Source organism: Gorilla gorilla, chromosome 12, assembly GCF_029281585.2.
Source record: "Gorilla gorilla gorilla isolate KB3781 chromosome 12, NHGRI_mGorGor1-v2.1_pri, whole genome shotgun sequence".
Lineage (NCBI taxonomy): Eukaryota > Metazoa > Chordata > Mammalia > Primates > Hominidae > Gorilla > Gorilla gorilla.
Window position 1 is genome coordinate 101,584,227 of NC_073236.2, and position 19,600 is coordinate 101,603,826.

The 19,600-nt window shown below is 38.6% G+C and overlaps 1 pseudogene; it reads right to left on the bottom strand.

Annotated features, from left to right (window-relative positions):
• Positions 1 to 2,764: 2,764 nt before the first annotated feature.
• LOC101134634 (large ribosomal subunit protein uL30-like) overlaps positions 2,765 to 19,600 on the bottom strand; it is a 151,062-nt pseudogene continuing 134,226 nt past the window's right edge.

A 19,600-nucleotide genomic window follows, 5' to 3' on the forward strand; every position in this document is an offset into this window, starting at 1 on the left:
TTTCACTCAGTATTTTGTTTCTAAGATTCATCCATATTGCATGTAGTTCATTATTTTCACTACTGTCTATAGCATTTTATTGTGTGAGTAGTTATAAATAATTGTTTATTCTTTCTCTGAACACTTTGGACACTTGGGTTGTTTCTGGTTGTTATTTTGATATTGCTGTGAACATTCCTATACGTAAATCACATGCAAGAATTTCTCTAGGGTTATACTTAGAAGTACAACCACATAAATTTGTGCACATGTGCGAGGGTTTCTCTAGGGTAGAATTGCTAGGCTATAAGGTATATGAATATATTTAACTTATTTTTTCTGAGGGGTTATACCAATTTAGACTCCTGCCAAGAGTGAATAAAGATTCCAGTTGAATCATACTCTTTCCAAGTTCTTTTTCTTTTTTTTTTTTTTTGAGACAGGGTGTGGCTCTATAGCCCAGGCTGGAGCACAGTGGCATGATCTCAGCTCACTGCAACCTCTGTGCGGGCATTTGTTCTGCAGACCCTGACCCAACAATGGATGAATAATGTACACTGACACAGATATTCTGCCTGTCAGTCCAGCTAAGGGTCTGGGCCCCTCACAGACACCAAGGAAGGTTCTGTAAAGAGTAGCAGCCATGGCTCCATTCAGTCAGCGAAGCTCACATTTATTCAGTATAGATTAGATGACAAAGGTCTTGAGTAAATACCACTAGAGGGTAATTGACATTGCCGACCTCCTGAGTAGAGAGCAATCATGCATCTGCGGTTGACCAAATGTTGGTTTTAGGACCACATGAATAAACAAGCTATTTAGATAAACTACTCTATATTCCTATGTATCCATGCCCTAAGCTTTTAAGAGAATTCTGCCTTCAGCCAAACACTTTATGCAGACCTCCAGGCCTTCCAAGAGGGTTTGTGTTTATTTCCCATAATTTTACAATTTCTCCCACCATCCTGACTGAACCCCCACACCTCTGCATCCCAGGTTCAAGCCGTCCTCCCACCTCAGTCTCCCAAGTAGCTGGGACTACAGGTGTGCACCATCACACCCAACTAGTTTTTTGTATTTTTTGTAGAAATGTGGTTTTGTCATATTGCCCAGGCTGGTGTTGAATTCATGAGCTCAAAGCGATCTACCTGCCTTGACCTCACAAAGTGCTGTGAGGCCTAAGCCACTGCACCCAGCCCAAGTTTTTGACAATATCAGCCTTATTAATTTTTGCCAATCCAGTGGGTAAAAAGTAAAGTCTCACTGGTATCTTAGTGTCTCTGCAATTACTAATGAGGTTGTGTATTCTTTTATATATTTATGGGCTATTCATATTTTCTGCTCTGTGAACTGTGTATTTATTAACTTATTTGTTGAACTTTGAAAAGATTTTAAAAAATACATCATCTTTATGTAGATTATATTGGTTATATATATTGCAAATATCTTCTACATTGTTGCTTTTCTGATCACTTTCTTCATGGGGTCTACTGTTAAACAGAAGTTCTTAATTAGAATGTAGCCAAATTTATTATTTTTCTTTCATAGTTTTGTGTTTTCTTTAAGAAACCTTCACCTCTCTGATGTTCTAAAGATATTCTCCCATGTTGCCTTCAAAAGTTTTAGAGTTTTGCCTTTTTATTTAAATCTTAAATCTTCTAGCATTTGATTCTTCTGCATGGTGCAAAGCAGGGATTAGTCACAGTTTTCCTCCCCCATGTAGGTAACCAATGGCCTTGCACTGTTTATTGAAGAGTTCATTGTTTCCTTCTCATCTGCAGTGCCTTCTCTTCCATCCTCAAGTACCCACCCTTCTCTCTTTCTCTCTGTCTCTGTTTCTCTAGTCTGTTCCATTGGGCAATTTGTCTATTTCTGTGCCAGTACAGCACTGTCTTTGTTATTTTAGCTTTGGAATAAGTCTTGATATTCCTTTTCAGGAGTGCTTTATTTACTCTTAGGTCTTTGTTCCTCCATATAATTTGAGAACTAGGCTGGGTGCAGTGGCTCACACCTGTAATCCCAGCACTTTGGGAGGCTCTGGTGGGAGAACTGGTTGAGCCCAGGAGCTCTAGACCAGCCTGGGCAATGTAGCAAGATAGACATAGACACGTCGTTATAAGACCATGTGTAAATATAACAAACATGAAACACTGGGGGAAGTTAGGGAAAGTATTAGATAAGGTAACATGTATGAAGATCCTCAATGAACAAAGATTCTGTATTCTGGCTTCAGATGTAAAAACCCTGTCTGTCCCATTTTGTCAAACCCCTCAGGGCTGAAAGTAACTACCAAGGGTACCCTCATGGAAACCCAAGGGGGGTTCAGTGATTCCACAGTTGGATCAGTTTGCCCTGGACCTAAAAATCTAAACCAGTGTGCCCAACTATTTTTCTTTTGTATTCAAACATGGACATCAGCTCACAGCATCTCTTCTAGTATTCTGTTCACCCACATCCAGAATGTTTTGTAGATCTGTGTTGTCTTTCTCTGATAGACCTAATTAGAATCTCTTCAGTTTTTCATGAAGCCAATTCTACCAATTTTGCAAGCTCAATTTTCAATAGCTTTGCCTTCATGGTTTTATTCAATTCTGTACCAAATTTTTTGGGTCATACTTCAATAATGAATGAGTGCCTTTTGCGGTGCTAGCCACTTCATGGTGTCTGTTTTGGTGCTAGACACTTTTAGAGAATACAGAGTCAAGGCATTTTGAGTTAGGTTGGCCTGGGTTCAAGTCATGACTCTGCCGTATAAGCTGGGTGACTTTGGGTCAACCATTTAGTATTTTTTTAATAATTTTTATTTTTATTTCAGTAGTTGGGGTACAGTTTTTGGTTACATGGATAAGTTCTTTAGTGGTGATTTCTGATATTTTGATGCACCTGTCACCCAAGGAGTGTACACTGTACTCAATATGTAGTCTTTTATCCCTCACGCCCCTACCACCCTTCCCCCAGAATCCCCAAAGTCCATTATATTGTTCTTATGCCTTTGCATCCTCATAGCGTAACTCCCACTTACGAGAATATACTATATTTGGTTTTCCATTCCTGAGTTACTTCACTTAGAATAATGACCTCCAGCTCCTTCCAAGTTGCTGCAAAAGGCATTATTTTGTTCCTTTTTATGGCTGAGTATATTCCATGTTGTATATATACCACATTTTCTTTAACCACTTGTTGGTTGATGGGCACTTAGGTTGGTTCCATATCTTTGCAATTGTGAATTGTGCTGCCATAAACACATATGTGCATGTGTCTTTTTCATATAATGACTTCTTTTCCTTTGGGTAGATACCCAGTAGTGGGATTGCTGGATCGAATGGTACTTCTACTTTTAGTTCTTTAAGGAATCTCCATACTGTTTTCCATAGTGGTTGTGGTAGTTTACATTGCCACTAGCAGTGTAAAAGTGTTCCCTTTACACCACATTCATGCCAACATCTGTTGTTTTTCGACTTCTTAATTATGGACATTCTTGCAGGAGTAAGGTGATGTTGAACATTTTTTTCATATGTTTGTTGGCTGTTCATGTATATTTTTTGAGAATTGCCTATTCATGTTCTTTGCCCACTTTTTGATGGGATTATTTGTTTTTTTCTTGCTGATTTGTTTGAGTTCCTTATAGATTCCGGATATTTGTCCTTCACTGGATGCATAGTTTGCGACTATTTTCTCCCAGTCTATGGGTTGTCTGTTTAGTCTTTTGATTATGTGCTTTTTCATGTGTAACATGGGATGATAATTCTGGGTTGTAGATGACATTACATAAGGGGTCTTGCACACATACTCTTTTAATCAAAGGAAAAACAAAAAATGTTAGTTCCAGAAATTAGAACAGAGGAAGACATCTTGCTTCTGAGATGATTATTTTTTTCTTAGAGGAGCGTATGAAGTAGTGGAAGCTCAGACATTCACAGAGAACATGTGCTGGGAAAAAAACACATGCCAACATAGTCCAAAGACTCGCATGTTCACTCTATTCTTATTCAGAAAGGACTTAAGATATCACTTAAAAATAAATCAAGACAACAAAGCGGATGAAAAAGCAAAGCAAAATCAAGGATGGGACATACGGTGAAGGGGGAAAGGGAAAGTGTGCGAATGCCCCCAGGGAGGCTGCTCTCTACACTTGCTTTTTGGGGCCTCACATTCGATGCTGAGCTTTCCAGTGGCCACCACCAACAGTCATAGAGACAACTATGGATACCTGCAGTGAATGCCAAATACAGGAGAATAATCAGTGGAGGGAGGCTGGGGAGGGAAGCCTCCTTGAAAATGATGAGATTCGAGCCAGGTTTTGAAGGGTGTAAGAGCTACGTATTCCAGACAGAGGGAGCTACCCAGGCAAAATACGCAGGAGGAGAGTCAAGAGGTGGTCCCGGCATACAGGGATCCTTTGGGATAGTCTGGAGGAAGAGCAGATGACTGAGGCCTCTAATGCCAGACTTTAGGCTTTCCTCAAAATGAGCTGGTGAGTCACAGGAGAAAATGACCTGATGGGAGTGGTATTTGGAGGAAATTATCCTGGCATCACATAGCTATAATTTTTCCCTTTGCAAATTAAAATTCATCACGGACATTTAGCAAAACGCTGTCACGCATGTCTCTCCTAATGTGGTCCACATCTGGCTCCGCCACTGGCAAATAGAGTATTTAGAAAATCTGTGCAGCATTAGTACCTAATAACCTTTTTTTAAACATAGTGAGGGAAATCGCAAACTTAGGAATGGCACATATCCCTCCAGATTAATTTAGTCCAGGTTACCTATGTGACTTAAGAAATCCCTAGTTGCAGCTGCATCTAGTAGTCTGGACAACGGCGTGAGTGTTGAAATCCAGGGAGGTTGAGATTAATCTTAGAAATAAGAGTAAACTTAGAGATGCTCACTTTCAGTTTGCTTTCCTTGGATGTGTAAAGTTTTGAGAGTTTAAAATGGCTTTAGACTTAAAAGCATTCTGCCTAAAATACTTACAGCACAACCAGCAGGGGTTTCTTTTCTAAAAGAAAGTTGTATTTGTGTAGGACGTGGACATCATGATCAGTTCAAATATTTGTATTTCAAAATTTAGGCTTGAATTTTGGCTGCACTGAGTCTTCCTTTGCTGTATTTTGAGGGGCTAAAGAGCTCCTTCAGTTCCTAGAAAAATGAGGTTTGATCATTCCTCAGGGTCAGAAGCTGGCAGAAGGTAGGGACACCAAATACTGAAGGCGCTAAGCATTTGGGGGCAGGAAAATATTTGAGGGAACATGCACTTTCTCAGCTCAAGACGCATCTCTCTTTTATAAGACTGTACATAATTTCTTCTTGACTTGAGTTAGTTGTAATCCATGTACGGTCTATTCTCTGGAACAGCTGTTACAAGACTATGCTCCTTTTCTCCCTTGGAAAAACCATGTCCTTGCTAAATTTTGATGGGGACGTGGGGAGGGCAAGGCCTTATTGCATTGACTGTCATGTGTTCACTTAAATAATCCAAGCGACTGTTTTTTTGGGGGGACATTCCCAGTGGACTCTTGTGAAGCAAGTTAGATTCATTGAAAGAGGTGTTGCAAGATGAACAACAAACTCACTCCCTGGTTTGTCCCTGACTGTCCTCTGGGAGGATGATTACATTTGCAAGTAGGAGAGCCACTGGAGAGAGTCCTGGTGAGAAGATCTAGATTTTGAATTCTTCTATGCTTTGGTAAACTGTCCAAGTTGGGCTGCTCATTGTGAACCTGGGTGACTTCTTTTCTCTGTAGGAAAGTGCAAGTCAAATCTAGGTGAGATAAGAAAGTACAGAGTTTTGTAGTAATTCATTTTTTTCTTAATGAAATTTAATCATTCACTTATTTGTTTATTTATTTTTATTTATTTATTTTTTCAGTTTGAGAGCAGGTACTGTTTATTAACCAAACAGCTTAGAAAAATAATCGTGGTAGACACCGTAGTCCATTCTTTTAATAAGCCTGTTGATCTGGTCCTCCCTGTTGCCAGGATCTCCACCTTCTACAAAGTGGGTGGCCTTTTCTTCATTCCACCTCATGCAGAAGATAATTTGAAGGGCCACAGGAAGTTATTTGCTTCTTTGAAGCATTTTCCAACAGTATAGATCTCATGAATCAGATCCTCCATGCAGACGATGCCATATTTACCAAGAGATTGAGCAATCGAAGTGTTATCTGTCAAAGAAAGCAATTCGCTTCTTACTGATTTTGCCATAAGCACGCTTGTAGATTAGTTCATTTACTGACTTCAGATTTGGGTACTCCCACGCAATATATGGCTCTACAATCCTCAGCATGTTAATTGAAACCTTGTTGAGTTTCACAAAGGTTCCATTGAAGATTTGACGAAGGCAAAGAAGCTGCAACACCTTTCGGACCTTTGGGCTCACACCACTGATACCTCTGATCCTGATGACAAATGCCAATTTGGGTTCTTCAGGTACATAGAAGTTGCAAGCTTTTCTTGCCATCCTCGCCATTCATATTTCATTTCTGTATATCTGCCTATATTCCCTGTGATAGTGCTTTGCTTCTTCATAGATAAGCTTCCTCCTTGCCTTTCAAAGCTTCTTTTAGGCAAACTTCTTTCAAAGGCATTTGATCTTCAGCTCTGCGAAATTCCTTCCCTTTTTCTTAAGGGTTTCTGGCATAGCAGGGACCTTCTTCTTCTTCTCTTCTACATCCTCCATGGTTCCAGCTGGAAAAAGAGTTCATTCACTTATTTAACAAGTATTTATTGAGAGCCTTCTATGTGCTAGCTGCTGTGCTTGGTGGTAGGAATACTGAGAGCTATATTGACAAACACAATAAATCATAGCCCATAAACCATTGGTGTGACATCTGGCAGAGTAACAGCTCTCCAAGTATGTACCAAATGACACCCATTCCATGAAATTCTCTTGTCCCCACTGGAGAGAGAAAGAGAAAAAGGAAGAAAGAATAAAGGAAGAAGGAAAGAAAGGAAAAGCAGGGAGAATTACTTTTTCTCCAATTAGGGAAACACTGTACTCTCTGTTTTCATTGTATCATAGAATAATAAATGCTTTGGTATGTTCTTCTATAAATAATTGTGCTAGTTTTGTTTAATTTAATAGAATTCTACCTACAAATATTTTGAGAACTAGTTTTCTGTGAAACATTCTTTGAGAAAACTCAGTAGAAATTAGTGTCAAAAACTATCAGGATGGCAAAGCCGCCTTGCCATAGTTGTTGGTGGTCAAATGTTGCTGCCACTGAGTGAAATCCACCATGGAGCCGCTAAGCCTGTCCTCTGTGGCTGCCAAACACACTTCATGCAGTGCATGGGGCTCCCTGCTGTGCACCTTCCCTGTGAGAAATGGCTCGTCCCGGCTACTCACCCACCTGTTCCAATTCATTTACTTTCATAATCCTGACTTCAAATTTACTTCACTGGTAGCATTTTCTGAAGTGCCATCATTAGAATAAAGGAACATTTTATTATTTAATTTTCTTATGACAATAGCAAAGCATGCTTATCATAGAAACACTATAAAATGATAGAAACTAGTAAGAGGAAATAAAAGCCCATCCAGAAATAACTACTGTTCATGTCTTGGTGAGCATCCTCTCAATGTTCTCTCCCTACCTCTATTCTCTCTCTCTTTCTCTTTCTCTCTCTGTCTCACATACACACATCAAAAATGAAATCATTTGAACTTTTTCCCTTAATACTATATTATGACAGGGGCTGTCTTAGTTTTCACTATACTTGCAGTGCCTCGTGCAGACAGTGACACTCTGTAACTGCCCAGTGAAGATTTGGTGAGAGGATGACCAGTTCTGAGGCCTCTGCTAGCTCTGAAACTATTTGATCTTTATCATTCTTTTTGTAAAATCATTCTTTTATTCTGTGAATCTTACATGTGGCAATTTACTGTGTTGATTTTTAAGGGATTATTAGATTTTATTTTTTAGAACAGTTTTAGATTTACCAAAAAATTGAGCTTATAGTACAGAACCTCCTCTCCCCAGATGTTCTACTATTTCCCTGTTATTAACACCATGTATTAGTGTGGAACATTTGCTGCAGTTAATGAAAAAATACTGATACAGTATTAGTAACTAAAGTTCATAGTTTACATTGAAGTTCATCTTTGTGTTGTATAGTTCTATTGGTTTAGACAAATGTATAATGTCATATATCCATCATTACAGTATCATAGAGAAGAGATTTATTGCCCTAAAAATCCCCCGTGCTTCACCGATTCATCTCTCTTCCCCTTCTGTCTCCCAACCTCTGGCAACCACTGACTTTTTTTTTTACTATCTCCATAGTTTTGCCTTTCCAGAATGCCATCTAGATGGAATGATACAGTATGTAACCTTTTAAGACTGGCTTCTTTCACTTAGCAATATGCATTTAAGGTTTCTTCATACATTTTTATAGCTTCATAGCTCATTTCTTTTTATGAAAAGAAAATCATCCCATGTATGGCTATACCACTACTTTTTATTATTACTATTATTATTTTGAGATGGAGTTTCGCTCTTGTTGCCCAGGCTGGGGTGCAATGGCGCCACCTTGGGTCACCGCAACTGCCGCCTCCTGGGTTCAAGCGATTCTCCTGCCTCAGCCTCCTGAGTAGCTGGGATTACAGGTATGCACCACCACACCCGGATTATTTTTGTATTTTTAGTAAAGACGGGGGTTTCTGCATGTTGGCCAGGCTAGTCTTGAACTCCCAACCTCAAGTGATCCTCCTGCCTCGGCCTCCCAAAGTGCTGGGATGCATGAGCCACCACGCCCAACCACTACTACCTTTTAATTCGTTCACCTATTGAAGGCCATCCAGTTTTTGGTGATTGTGATTTTACTTATTGCAAAAACTGCTATAAACATTTGTGTGTAAGTTTTTGTGTGGACATAAATTTTAAAACCAACTGGGCAAAAACCTAGGAGCATGATTGCTGGAACGTATGATAAGGTTGTGTTTAGCTTTGGAAGAAACTGCCAAGTGGTCTTCCAAAGCAGTTGTACAATTTTGCATTCCCACTAGCAAGAAACAAGAATTTCTGTTTTTCTGTGTTTTAACCAGCATTTGGTACTGTCAGTATTTTTTGTATTTTAGCCTTTCTAATAGGTGTGTAGTGTCTCACTGTTGTTTTAATTTGCAACTTCCCTAATGACACATGATACTGAGCATATTTTCATGTGCTTCTGTATGGTTTTTTTTTTTAAGTTGGGTATTGATTCAGGTCTTTGCTCCTTCCTTCCTTCCTTCCTTCCTTCCTTCCTTCCTTCCTTCCTTCCTTCCTTCCTTCCTTCCTTCTCCCTCCCTCCCTCCTCCTTCTCCCTCCTTCTCCTCCCTCCGTCTCCTTCCTTCCTTCCTTCCTTCCTTCTTCCTTCTTTCTTCTTTCTTTTACTTATGGATGTTCAATTTTTCCAACATCATTTGTTGAAAAGACTATTCTTTATTGACTGAATTGTCTTTGTTCCTTTGTCAAGGATTAGTTAACTATATTTGTGTGGGTCTATTTCTGGACTCTATTCTGTTCTGATCTATTTGCCTATACTTTCTGCAATATCAAGACATTTTGATTACTGGAGCTTGAAGTTGGGTAGTGTCAGTCCTCTTACCTTATTCTTCTTCTGTATTCTGTGGCTAATTCATAACATAATAAATGGGTCTTTTGCCTTTCCATATAAACTTCTGCTTTTCCATATGAACTTTAGGAGCAGTTTGTTGATATCAACACAATATGTGGCTGGGATTTTGATTGGGAGTACATTGAAACTATAAATTAAGTTGAAAATAATCAATGTTTTAACAATATTAACTCCTCCTGTTTATGAACATAGAATATCTCTAATATTTAAATACCAAATTTACAGATACATATTTTGTAAATTTGTATATGTGTAAATTTGGATATTTATAGATGATTAAATATCACTTATTTTGATCTTTTAAAATTTATTTCCATCTTTTAAAATTTATTTCATCAGAATATTATAGTTTTCCTCACAGATCCTGTATATATATTGTTAGATTTATACCTAGGTATTTTCTTGTGTGTGTGTGTGCTAATGGAAATGGTATTGTGCTTTTAATTTCTTATTCCAATTGTTCATTGACGGTATATAGGAAAGATTTGTCTTTTATATATTAACCTTGTTTCCTGAAACTTTGTTATAATCACTTATTAGTTCCAGGAGGGTTTGTTGTTGTTGTTGCTCTTGTTGAGTCTTTGGGATTTTCTGTGTAGACAATCATGTCATCTGCAAACAAAAGACAGCTTTATTTCTTCTTTGATAATTTGTATAATGTTTATCTCCTGATTTATTATTTCACAAATTATGACTTCCAGTGTGATTTTGAATATGAGTAGTGAGAGGAGACATCCTTGCTTTATTTATGATCTTAGGGGGAAAGCATCTCGTTTTCCATTATTACATAAAATGTTAGCTGTGGGGTTTTTTTGTAGCTGTTCTTTATCAAGTTGAGAACGTTTCCCTCTATTTCTAGTTTGCTGACAGTTTTATCATGAATGGGTATTGAATTTTTTTCAGATGCTTTTTCTGCATCTGTTGATATGATCATAAGATTTTTCTTCTTTAGATTGTTAATGTTATAATTACATAACTTGGTTTTAAAATGTTAAGCCAAGCTTGCATACTTGGATTAAATTTCATTCAGGCATATTGTATCACTCTTTTTATATATTGTTTCATTTGATTTTCTAGTATTTTGTTGGAAGGTTTGTATCTGTGTTCATGAGAGATATTGATTGGTCTAAGTTTTTCTTTATTACAATGCCTTTATCTGGTTTTGGTGTTAGGGTAATGCTGGCCTCATAGAATAAGTTAGGAAGGTTCCTTCTGCTTTTATTTTTTAAAGAACTTGTAGGGAATTGTTATTTCTTTAAAAATGGTAAAATTTATTGGTGACATTTGGGCATGGTGCATTCTTTTTTTGGAAAGTTATTAATTGTTGATTAAATTTCTTTAATAAATATAGCCTTATTCAGATATTCTATTCTTCATGTGTGAGTTTTGGTATTAATAGTTTGTGTCTTTCAAAGAATTGGTCCATTTCTACCAAGTTATCAAATTTGTGAGCATAGAGTTGTTCATACATATTTAAAAGTATCATTTAAATGTCCATGGGATTAGTAGTATTGATCTCTCTTTCATTTCTGATGTTAGTAATCTGTGCCTTCTCTTTTTTGCTCTTGGTTAGCTAAGCTAGAAGTTTATCAGTTCTACAGACATTTTCAAAGAACCAGATTTTGGTTTTGTTGTTTTCTCTATTAATTTGTTTTCAATTTCATGATTTCTATTCTAATTTTTATTATTTTACTCTTTATGCTTGTTTTAGGTTTATATTGCTCTCCTTTTTTAAGTTTCCTGATGTGGGATCTTAGATGATTGGTTTTAGATCTTTCTTCTTTTCTAATATATGGATATAATGCTATAAATTTGTCTATTTTTTTAGCATATCAATCACACATCTTAAAAACTGTTTTCTAGTAGTTACCCTAGAGTTTGCTATATACATTTACAACTGATCAAGTCTACTTTCCAATAATAGTATACTGCTTCCTAGGTAGTGCAGTTTTGTTATAACAGAGTATTCAAAGTTCTTCCCTTCCTTCCCTTATAACATTGCTGCTGTTTACTTTACTTATCCATACATTATAATCACCCAGTACATTGTTACTATTAGTACTCTGAACAAATTGTCATCTATTAGATCAGTTAAGAAAATTGTCATCTATTAGATCAGTTAAGAATAAGAAAAATGAAGAATGTTACTTTCTTCTTCATTTGTTCCTTCTCTGGTGCTTTTCCTTTTTAAAATGTTGATCTGAGTTTCCGACCTATATAATTTTCCTTCACTTGGAAGGCAAGGCAAGGCAAGTCTTGAACAGGTAAGTCTACTCACAACAAATTCCCTCAGTTGTTTGTTTGTCTGAGAAAGTCTTATTTATCCTTCACTTTTGAAGGATATTTCACTGGATACAGGACTGTGGGTTGGTGGTTTTTTTTTTTTTCAATACTTGAAATATTTCACCCCACTGTCTTCTTTCTTGGATGGTTTCTGAAGATAAGCATGATATGATTTTTATCTTTCTTCTTCTATAGGTAAACTTTTTTTCCTTCAAAATTTTCTCCATATCTTCGGTTTTCTGCAGTGCAATATGCCTAGGTATATATTTTTAGCTATTTAACGTGTTTAGTGTTCTCTGAGCTTCCTGGATCTGTGGTTTGGTGTTTGTCATTAATTTTGGGAATTTCTCAGCTATTACTATGTCAAATATACCTTCTGTTCCCTTTTCTTTTTCTTCTTTCACCAGTTTCATTTCACATATGTTATACCCTTTGTAATTGTCCTATAGTTTTTGGGTATTCTGTTTCATATTTTTTCATCCTTCTTTCTCTTTGTATTTTTGTTTTGGGAAGTTTCTATAGACTTTTCTTCAGTCTCATTGATTTTTTTCCCTAAACTGTGTTCAGTCTAATCATGAGCCCATCAAATGCATTCTGCATTTCTACGACAATATTTTTGATTTCTCAGATTTCCTTTTGATTCTTTTTAGATGTCCCATCCCTTGTTTGCATTATTCATCTGTTCTTGTATATTGGCTAACTTTCCTTTGGATTCTTTAACTTATTAATCATAGCTATTTTAAATTCCCTATCTGATAATCTCAAAATCTATATTATAACCAAGTCTTATTCTTATGCTTGTTTTGTCTCTTTAGCCTGTGTTTTTTTAAAATTTCCTTTTAGTATATCTTTTAGTTCTTTGTTGAAAGCTAGACATGATGTGCTAGGTAAGGAAACTGAGATAATTGACTTTTAGAGTGAAGTTTTCTAGTAACAGGCTAGGAGCTGGGCTGTGTTTAATGCCTTTTGTAGCTGCGGGTGCCAGAGGCTTCACTTTCCTTTATCTTCTTTCCTGTTGTCTTTACATCTCCCCAAGAACTCCTTTTTAAATGGAATCTGAGCTGTGCAGCTCTCTCTGCTGCACTGCACTGCACTGTTGTTATACTAGAGCCCTGCTGACATGAGGAGAGTGGGAATGGGGAAGCATTGTATAATCTTAAGATTAAATCCCCCCTTTTAAGAAAGTGAGGCTGAATCTCCGGACTGTGACCTTCAGAAGCATTCCTAGCCCTTTCCCTTTCCTTATATGAGACAAGAAGCCCAGAGGGGGTTAGAACTGGCTAATTTCTCTTCCCCTGGATTAGACAGGGCTCTGGTAAAGTGCTTTCTCTTAGAGCACAGGCTTTTGTTATGAAGATGCCCTGGGCATGGTTCCCTTCTGTTACTTTTCCCCGGTTGTATTCCCCTATTGTTTACCCTCCACTACTAGAGATTTTTCCTTCATTCTGCACTGTGAGGACCTGCTGGAGATCCTTGAGGTAAAAACCAGGAAAGCCTGCATACCCCTACTGCCACCCCAAGGCTGGGCCCCCAGGGTTTTTAAACCTTAATTAGTCCACACTCTGCCTCCATCAGTTCTTCAAAATTACCATCGAAATGTTCCCAGTTACTGGCTCTAGTGGCTTCTGCTTCAGGTAAGCTGATCTTGGCTGTGATTTTCCGTATTCACCAGTCTCTCCAGATTTTGGGATGGGCGATTTGCCCTGCAATTTCACTTCTCTGATGGTTCCAAAAAAAGTTGTTGATTTTTCATTTGTTCAGCTTTTTTCTCATTGTGAAGACAGGAGTGATGACTTCCAAGCTCTTTACATGTAAGAGCTTAAACTGGAAGTCCTCTGTTGATTTTTACTTGATCCATTTGACCGTCATTTATTGAGCACCCTCTGTTGCTAAGACATTGCCCTAGACACAACGGGGACCACAGGCATAGCAAATTCAAACCTTTATCCTCAGGGGCCATCTGAGGTCATTTTCACAGTATGTACTTTGCCTCACAAACTGTGTCAAAGTTCTCCTCTCCTGGTGTGTATCCATATTCTGGCTTCCTCAGGCAAGCACTTCTCGAACAAGTCCCTAGATCCACCTTCTCAAAAGTTCAAGAGTTCTGTAAGATAATTTTACAATTTTATGTTTGTATTTTAATTATAATACAGTAGTCCCCCATTAACTGTGCTTTTTCTTTTTGTGGCTTTAGTTACCCATGGTCTGAAAATATTAAATGGAAAATGCCAGAAATAATAAGTTTGAAATTGCATGCAGTTCTGAGTAGTGTGATGAAATCTTGAGCCATCCTGCTCTGTCCTGCCCAGGATGTGAACTGTCCCTTTGTCCAGAATATTCAGAATATTCACAATGTATTCACCACTTAACCAGTAGCCACATCTTGACTGTCACGGTATCACAATGCTTGAGTCCAAGTAACCCTTATTTCACTTAATAATGGCCCCAAAGTACAAGAGTACTGACACTGGCAATTCAGACATGCCAAAGAGATGTTGTAAAGTGGTAGAGTGTTTCCTTTAAGTGAAAAGGTAAACGTTCTTGAGTTAATAAGGAAAGAAAAACAATTATATGCTGAGGTTGCTAGGATCTGTAGTGAGAACCAACCTTCTATCTGTGAAATTGTGGAGAGGGAAGAAGAAATCTGTGCTGGTTTTGTTGTCATACCTCAAACTTTAACATAGGTATGTACATACAGAAAAAACAGTATGGATAGTTTATATAGGACTCCGTACTATCCAAGGTTTCAGGCATCCACTGGGGGTCTTGGAACATACTCCTTGTGGATAAGGGTAGACTACTGTATAAAATTTAAGGCAATTTAAGGGTGTTCTAGACAGAGCTCAGCCAGCTATGGCCCTTGGACTAACTTTGGCTCACCACCTGTTTATTTGTAAAACAAGTTTTACTGGAACACAACCATGCCTACGTGTTTACATAATGTCTTATGGTGCAGAGTTGAGTAGTTGTGACAGAAAATGTATAGCCTATGAAGCCTAAAATAATTACCATCTGGCACTTTACAGGAAAATTTCCTACCTTTGCTGTAGAAGATCCTTAGATATGATCTCATGATTTCAGTGTTAGTGCTTGTGTTTACGATCGTGAGGTCAAATAACAATTTCAAATTTAGGTTTCTTGGGTGTTTGAAAATGGAAAAGTGGAGATTAATTGAGTTATCATATGGGCAGTTTGAGAACAAGCTATGGAACATGCAAAAGGATCTTCCCTGAAGCAGGCAGAACCATGTTTATGTTGGGAGCTGACAGGGTTTGGATCTGTGTCCCCACCCAAATCTCATGTTGAATTTTAATCCCCAGTGTTGGAGGTGGGGCCTGGTGGGAGGTGATTGGACCATGGGGGTGCATCCTTTGGGAATGGTTTAGCACCATCTCCTTGGTGCTGTTCTCAGGATAGTGAGTGCGTGTGTTATCAGCAGATCTGGTTGTTTAAAATTGTGTAGCACCTCCCTCCCACTTTCCTGCTCCTTATGCTGCTCCTCCTTTGTATTCCGCCATGATTGTAAGTTGCCTGAGGCCTTCCCAGAAGCAGAAGCCACTATGCTTCCTGTATAGCCTGCAGAACCTCCAGCCCATTAAACCTTACTTTTCTATGAATTATTCAAACTTAGGTTTTTTTTTTTTTTTTTTTTTTTTTTGAGACAGAGTTTCGCTCTTGTTGCCCAGGCTGGAGTGCAATGGCGCAATCTCGTTTCACCACAACCTCTGCCTCCCAGGTTCAAGCATTTCTCCTGCCTCAGCCTCCTGAGTAGCTGGGATTGCAGATATATGCCACCAGGCCCAGCTAATTTTGTATTTTTAGTAGAGACAGGGTTTCTCCATGTTGGTCAGGCTGGTCGCAAACTCCCAACCTCAGGTGATCCACCCACCTCGGCCTCCCAAAGTTCTGGGATTACAGGCGTGAGCCACAGCGCCCGGCCAATCTTAGATATTTTTTTTAAAGCAATGTGAGAATGGACTAATCCAGGGGTCCATACAATGTGGATAGCCTGCCTGTGTAAGTACTGACTTGCTGTCATTCAATAAACAACTGCAGTGATTACGGCAATAAAAAGTTTTTTCTATCTGCAATTTCTCTTCCAGAAATAATGAAGGTAGATATACATTTCATGCTGCTTCCAGTAATATCACAATGCTAATCTTAAATTCAACTGAAGATAATTATCTTTACAGAATTAACAGGTGATATCTCATTAAAACCGGCATTGGAGAATTGCTTGCTGGCACGGTTTTAGTTAAGCATGAGGTCTAAATATCCTGAACCAGCAAACAAAGCTGTGCCTCAGTCATACCATTTTATACAGTATCTTTATTGTGTGCTCTGGGCAGGAATTCTAGGTTGTCCTTCTTAGGAGGCTTTCCACCGTATAGACACCTAAGTCCGTGAGTGTTCTTTACCATCCGGCTTGCTCCTGTCTTGGGACCATGAGGGACACCTGGATGGTCTCTACTATTCCCTCTACCACAGCCAAGGGCCTGCCCCTGAGCCAGTCTTTGTTCTAGACTCCTTTCACACCTGTTGAGATTCTAATTGGTGTCCTTTCTTGACTGAGAACATCTGTTAAAGCTGAGTATATTACGAAGAATCGAATAACATTGGTTTCCTTAAGGGAAAAGCTGCAGGTCATGGTCCATTTCCTCCTTAGAAGCATCTTGAGCCCCATTAACATTTCCCATCTCTTTCCTCCAGAGTTCTGTACCAAGCAGTGGGTGTTGGGAATAGCAGCTTTTGATAAGCCACCAAAAATGCCCTGTTACGTTCTTCATCCAGGACAACAGACATCCTTAGGAGTCCAATGAGTATAATGGGTGGACCCTCAGTAAGACCCTGGGTATTGGCTGAAGTCAGAGGTAGTGCAAACATTTTTCTTACTCTTCTTATGTGTACGGAAACCAGGAAAGGCCAGGCATGCACTTCTGGTCTTTCTGTGGGATATAAGGATGCCTAATGTACAATTCAGCTAGATGAAATTGGAAGCCATTTTTTTTTTTTAGGAACATTAAGTGCTCTAAGGCAATGTTCACTTCCATTTTTTGTAATAGCTTTATTAAGATATAATTCACATGCCATACCATTCACCCACTTAAAGAGTACAATTCAATGGCTTTAATATATCCATGAAGTGGTGCAACCATCACCACAATGAACTTCAGAGTAGTTCATCAACTCAAAAAGAAGCTCTGTACACATTAGCTGTCTCCCTCCAATCTCCCCATCCCCCTCAGCCCTAAGCTAATCTACTTTCATCTGTATGTATTTGTTTATTCTGGACATTTTATATAAATGGAATCACATAATATGCGCTTTTTTGTGACTGGCTTCTTTCACTTGTTTTCAAGGTTCATCTATGTTGTAGTATGTATCAGTATTTCATTCTTTTTTATGACCAAATAAAATACCATTGTGCATATATACCACATTTTGTTTATTCATCAGCTGTTGGACATTTGGGTTGTTTTTAGTTATTATGAATAATGCCATTGTGAACATTCACATACAAGTTTTTGTGTAGACCTGTTTTTATTCCTTTTTTTTTTTTTTTTGAGACGGAGTCTCACTCTGTTGCTCAAGCTGGAGTGCAGTGGTGCAATCTTGGCTCACCACAACCTCCGCCTCCCGGGTTCAAGCAATTCTCTTGCCTTAGTCTCCTGAGTAGCTGAGACTATAGGCACACACCACCATGCCTGGTTAATTTTTGTATTGTAGTAGAGATGGGGTTTTGCCATGTTGGCTAGGCTGGTCTCAAACTCCTGACCTCAAGTGATCTGCCTGCCTTGGCCTCCTGAAATGCTTGGGTTACATGCACGAGCCACCATGCCTTGTCCTGTTTTCATTTCTCTCGGGTATATAACTAGCAGTGGATTTGCTAGACCAAATGGAAAGTCTATGATTAAATTTTTGATGAGCTGTTAGACTGTTTTCCAAAGTGATGGTGCCATTTTATATTTCCACCAGCAGTGTATGAAGGTTTCAATACTTTCACATCCTCACCAACACTCGTTATTATTTGACGTTTTTAAACTACAGCCCTGTTACTGGGTGTGAAGTGGCTATATCATTATGGTTTTGGCATGTGTTTACCTAACGACTAATGATGTTGGACATCTTTTCATGTGCTTATTGGCCATTTGTGTATCTTCTATGGATAAATATTTGCTCATTTTTTTGTCTATTTTCAAATTGGGTTATTTGGCTTTTTATTATTGACTTGTAAGAGTTCTTTATATATTCTAGGTACAAGTCCTTTATCAGATATGATTTGTCAATATTTTCTCCTATTCCTTGGGTTGTCTATTCACTTTCTTGATGGTGTTCTTTGAAGCACAAAAGTGTTCAATTTTGTTGAGGTCTAACATTTATTTATTTTTTCTTTGATTGCTTGTACTATTGATGTCATGTCTAAAAATCCATTGCTAAATCCAAGGTCATGAAGATTTACCCCTGTGTTTTCTTCTAGTAGTTTTATAATTTAGGCTCTTAAATTTAGATCTTTGATCCATTTTGAGTTCATTTTTGTATACAGTATGAGGTAACTTCCCTTCTGTCAAAGCATCTGGCAGTATTTGCGATCCTAGCTTCTTTGATACTTTGGATTTGGGAGAGAGGGTATGAGGAGCAGAGCCTCTAGCCAACTCACAAGTGACATATAGCGTGAGCAAGAAATAAACCCTTATTGTTTCAGCTGCTATGATTTGAGGGTTGTCTGTTACTATAATATAATTAAGTCTAGGCTGATTGATGCAAGCGTCTTATCAGATTCTGTTATATTTGGTTTTATTCTCTCCCACCTTGACCATTGTCCATCTTGTATGCTGTTTGCAAATTTATCTTTCTGAAATATAGTCCCAGTCAGGACACTCTATCATTTACTTAAGGTATTTGGTGGCTTGCAAACTTCTTAGTGTGACATTCAAGGCCCTTAGGATCCTGCTCCAATTGCATTGCCAGAATTATTTCCTTCCTTCATATAATTTTGTTTCAGTCAAAAAGAAATCACTTGCAATTCTCTCATATGTTCTGCTTTCCCTTCTCCACGTTTGTTAATGCTTTTCCCTCCACCTGGAGTACTTTTTGTTGCTTGCTGGCCTGCGGAGATTCTACTCTTCACCTCCTTAATGCAGACTGATTTGCTGTAGCTGGGTCCCTTCCTTTGTTGAGTGCTCAATGTGCATGAGATGCACAGATACAACAGTTACTCACAAATACAGCCTTTCCCCCAACACTTGTCTAGAGGACCCAGACCATAACCTCATCTCATTTTTTTCTCTTCTTTACTTTGCAAAGAGGAGGTGCTCAGTACAGATTTGTTGAACGAACTAAGGAACAAATGAATTCCTGATTTTGCTTCCTGTGTCCTCAAAATAACAGCAGCAGCAGCAGGATCCTTTTCAGTTCATTAACTATCATGTTGCACAAAACAGATGCTGGCGAATAGCAGATGCGCTGCCAAATACATGTGCGCTTCTGGAGTTCTTCATTTTGACAGAAAAATGAGTCCTCGTGTACAGCCACAGCCTTTCCCTGGAAGCAGCCACCTTTATGACAGTCTCCCCATGAGGAGGAGAGGTGCCTCCAAGCCCCAGGGGTTTACAATCCCATGTGATTCCTCGTGAATAGTCCTGCCTGCTGGCAGGGCTGGGGCAGCACAGAGAAGGTCTGGGGACACTGACCCAGAGCAGATGTGTAACAGCTCAAAC